Source organism: Montipora foliosa, chromosome 7 (genome assembly GCF_036669935.1).
Source record: "Montipora foliosa isolate CH-2021 chromosome 7, ASM3666993v2, whole genome shotgun sequence".
Classification (NCBI taxonomy): Eukaryota; Metazoa; Cnidaria; class Anthozoa; order Scleractinia; family Acroporidae; genus Montipora; species Montipora foliosa.
The window spans coordinates 33,775,190-33,780,189 of NC_090875.1; the positions used below are offsets into that span (position 1 = coordinate 33,775,190).

The 5,000-nt window shown below is 39.9% G+C and overlaps 1 protein-coding gene across 1 annotated transcript in view; it reads left to right on the forward strand.

The window, feature by feature from the left end:
• Positions 1 to 3,784: 3,784 nt before the first annotated feature.
• Positions 3,785 to 5,000, forward strand: part of LOC138010136 (uncharacterized) — a 128,425-nt gene continuing 127,209 nt past the window's right edge. The window contains exon 1 of the mRNA XM_068857084.1: positions 3,785 to 5,000. This exon is cut by the window's right edge and continues 422 nt beyond it. The gene's annotated coding sequence lies outside the window, so the exon portion shown is untranslated.

A 5,000-nucleotide genomic window follows, 5' to 3' on the forward strand; every position in this document is an offset into this window, starting at 1 on the left:
CGATTCCAAATATCAAAAGGCCGCGCTTAACACGACGTTTCAATATTCTCAGGCTACCAAAATGTTCAAGAGTATCTTCATATCTCTATAGCTGAAATCAAAATCACAAGCTGTACAAGTAAGTATTCTTGTATTCGTTCTTGTTATCAAATTGGTGGTTTCAAATCCTGCAACACATAACTGACACTAAGATGACCTAAGATCTCCACGCATGGGAGTTCACGTCAAATATCAGGCTGAACTTCACTTTTCAAGTTTGCAACCTTCTTAAATCTTTATATCTCCATAGTTGAAATCAAAATCACAAGCAGTACATGTAAGTATTCTTGCATTCGTTCTGAATCTAAATGTTATAATATCTGGTTTGAAATCGGTATATTCTAATCCTGCAACAGACAACTGACACTAATAAGATTATCATGAGATTTACATTCCGCGTCTCCATGCAAGGGACAAATGGGGTCACGCTAACTTTTACTTTAAATTTTCAAGTGAGCAATTTTTTTAAATTTACCTCATTTTTTGTATGTTAGCGACAGACATCAAGAGTAAGTTCACTGTAGTATGCACAAGCAGCAAGCTAATGCCGTTATGAACGCAAAGCCGTGCTTTTTCTACGACGCATATTTTAAATTATTTTGCAGAGACATTCTCTGAGTCATTTGCTATTACCGGTAATAATTTACCTTCTCAGTCGTGTCTCGTGTTGCTCGTTGTTACAAAACACCAGGTTTCAAAGTTTAGAAAGATGAATCCCAATGGTTGGAATTTAAATCCAGTATCAATGGCAAACTATGCGGGTCATAGTTATGAGCAACCTAACGTTGGAACGTCCCTCCTTGGGACGACAAGTTCGGTCATCAACAGGGAGTACCTGCCGCCGGGAAAAATTACGGCAATGGAGCGACATTTCAGTCGTCACGTTTTCTTTCTTTTTGCCACGAGGTGGAAGAGGCATGGAACAAGTAACAGAATTTTCATTAATCCCGCCAAATCTATGTTTTTGGCGAGTATACGAAATATAAATAAAGTGCAATATCAGAGCTCCAATGTTCGAGTGCACATAATTTGACGGCTTTTACCTTTTGAATGCGGATACCGCAGAGTAGACAAAAATTGTTGCGACAAAATTCGTCCACGGATTTTTTCACAGACAATCGACATTTTGTCGCTAGTGCGGATAGGCCCTTAAAGTTTAAGGACCGGAATCTCCCACTTGCAACTGAATTTATGATATAATTTTGGAAAATTTGTTTACTTTGCGGTAAAAATCTGTCATCATTTCACATTGCTAAGTGCACCCCAAGTTTTCCATTTGGCAATTTTTTGGAAAATAGGCAAAAAACATCAAAGTCGCCGTAGTGCTTGGGTGGGGCAGGGAGATTTTGGAAAACTCGAGCTAAACAATAGGAATCATGGTGATAACTGTCAACGCTTGTCAATGAAACGTGATCGATTTGCAACACGATATAATTATGTGAACAAAACGTGGGAATTCTGAAATGTTCCCTCTTTCGAATACTGGTCAATTCGCCTACGGTCAAACTCGCCTACAACTTGTCAGCTCGCCTACGTAGGCGAGTTCGCTTCCTGACGTAGGCGAGTTCACTCAAGTAATGCTTGCCGTTTGTAACTTTATCATGGTTATCATTTTGTGAACAATGCTTGCGACTATAGCACGTTTTCTTGGTCTTGTGAAGGTCATCTTGGCATTGTTTATAATGTTCGTGAATTTCGTCAATTGGTTCAAGGAAAATGATTTTATTTCAGGGTAACGCTACACAACCGACAATCAATAGTTCTGAAGTTCTAACAAATGAGAAGAATTGCGATAGATGTGCCCCATATAATAAAATGTCTTTTTGAAATACTAGAGAGAGAGAAGTTCACTTACGAGTGGCAATATCGAACATTTGTCCCGCTTGTTGAGTGTTCAAGTCATAATTACATGAGGTACCTACTTGCCATTATACAAACCGCTTTATTGACAACAATGAGCAACTAAAATAACTTACAATACGCGCAACACTTTCCCAAATAGAATAATCCTATACTACCTAGTTATTTTTAGCTTCACATCTGAAGGTTTTATTTACAATACAAGGGATATTTCTTGCTTAATGCCTAAATACAATACAAGGAAAACTACTGAATATCCTATCTATATGTTTACTGTACGCGGGTTGGCCCATACAGTTTTGAGCAAGACTTCAAAAGCTGCCTTGCTGTCTTTCTTCTGGACTGGTACTGCTCCCAATGTCTGCCAACGTCTCGGGATCTCACAACGTCCCATTTCAGCACAGGTCGACTTAAAAATGCAGTCAGGTAAAACTCCTGGCGGGGTGGGGGAGGGGGGTCCTCCCCTGTATGCTACATTGGTAGCCCAAAGTGTATGATTTTTTAGCCGTTTTGGTCTTAAATAGAGTATGGTTTGTTCACTCAAGTCTTGAATTGGGTATGTTTTTTAGAAGAAGCTACTTCTGCATCATTTGGCGATAAGAACGTTCGTCTTTCTGGGAGTACCTCCCGCCCCCATGGGGTAAAACTATGGTAGACAGAAGCTTAATTGTTGTAAAATGAGACATAGTGACTTAAGGTCAACGGGTTCCGAGCAGTTTGTAACGTATTACGATATCTCCACATAATATTTCCTATTTTGTCTCATAATATTTTTACTTAAAAGAGGTAAAATAACCGTGATGCACGAAAGGCACCCATTTTCACTGTAGATTTCTTTTGTGTTGCTTTTGCCTTTAGCAGCTCTTGGAGGGAACTAAATAACTTCATTAAAAGAGCAAATTCTCAGTCGATTGAGTCATGTGAACTACTTATGATTTGACCCAGGAAATTAACGAGCATATTTAGTCGTTCTAGCGCTGGAGCGCTAATTGGGAACACTGTCAACTGAAATGTACAATGAAAGTAAATCAAGTCAAATGTTGGTTTTTGAGAAGAGGGGAAACCCGAGTACTCGGAGGAAACCTCTCGGTGCAGAGTAGAGAACCAACAAACTCAACCCACATATGACGCCGAGTCTGGGAATCGAACCCGGGCCACATTGGTGGGAGGCGAGTACTCTCACCACTGCGCCACCCCTGCACCAAGTTCATGTTACCATATTTCCACCAATGGCAAAGCTCCTCCACACCTTCACAAAAACCAACAACACCCAAAATTCTTTCATTCGCTCTGACGAAGGCCTAACACTCGAAACGTCGGCTTTCCAAGTCTTTCAGGGTGGTAATTCGACCTTTATCAACTCGTTTGATAAAAGCAAATGTTCATCTCCCTTTAAAATACATGCTTACATACTTAATTGACCGCTCCCTGTAGGGGTTTTTCAGGGCCAATGAAACGCAACGAAACGACGGAACAGAACAACAACAAAAATTGTTTAGAATTCCAACTGACCGGAGGCAAAGCAGTTGGCTATTTACAAGTGCAGCCGAGAAGTTGTAGAAAGCAAACCGTCTTGCTTTCTTTTTCATTCGCTCTTTTGTTTTTTGGTTAAGGAACCAATGGATCCTTTGAAGCTGGTGATTTTATGGTGCAAAAACAGCCACACTGGAGAGTAAATTGCTCCCGGGACATCTAAAGCAAAGAAAATTTAAATAAGTTGCTTTGTTTTAGATGCCCCAGTGTGCAATAGACCTTTCTCCAAAATGGCGGCCGAAAATTCAAATGAGTCGAACTTAAAAAATAATACCAGAAATAGAGACAGCACCTTTTCTATCTTTCTCAGTTTTTCATTCAATTTAATTTTAACTCACTCAAATCCGTTGTCACCATTTTTTGGTCAAGGGTCTATTTGCCCTCCAGTATGGCTGCTTTTGTACCATGTGATCGTACGGGCTGAAACTCTCGTCTAGTTTACTATCCTATTTTTGGAAAGGTGCGGTTGAAATGCTCCACTAAATATCTCAACCTTTTGTTCCCAATAAGTTGCAAATCAAGTGAACTAGGTGAGTTTTAAACCCAATCCGGAATAAAAGGAAAAAGGGAGTCTTTCTTAACCGAACAACAACAAATGGAAATCGATGGCAGAAGAGCGCTTTGGTCATGTCGGTGCGGGCGCCTTTTGTTAACATGTCATGCTTGCAATTTGTCGTATCTTCCAGCGTTTTCTTTAAAGCATATGCCAATATTTCCAACAAGTCGCGTTGAAATCGCACTGAACAAGATGTGGTACAGGAAAGATATCTCTTCACAACCATTGTTTTAACGATGAAATGATATATAAAATGAATCACATATCGAAGTGCGATCATAGATCATATCATATATATATTGAACTATGATCCTCACAGTTATGAACGCAATTTTAGCAATTGCATAGAGGACCATGGCATCCCTTGTTTTCATATCCGCACTAGTTCAATATATAATTCATTTCATATATCATTTCATCGTTAATTGATTCATTCATCACGGGAACATTAGAACCCACAAATGACCAACTCCCATCGTCAGTGTCTTCATAGCTTAGTTGGTTAGAGTGTCGCACCGGTATCCCTAAGTCACGGGTTCAAACCCTTTTGAAGTCCTGAATTTTTCAGGCGTCTCTACGCAATTGCTAAAATTGCGTTCATAAATGCGAGGAAAATAGCTTTACCTGAACATTGTTTTGTTATTCAAATGCGGCAACGGCAGAAGTAAAAGAAAACGGTTTGTTTCGACAGCCACTTAAGCTCTGGTTGCCAAATTAATGACAATAGGTGACGTCAACGATATCTTCGCTGTTGTGGAAATTATTAAACTTGGCAGATAAACTGAAGAGATATGTTTTGCAATGTTTCCTCCCGGATACTCGTCCGAGTGCTCCTTGGTAGGAGTCAAACCGACGACCTTCGGATTTCTTATTCGGATAATCCACCACTGATCTGGAGGGGACTTGTGGGAGATAGGCCACCACATTGTAGGTTCAATCCCACAACGGGAAAAGAGAGCCACTGAAAACCAACAAATGAATCGTACTTAACTACGTTCTTCTAAATTTGTGT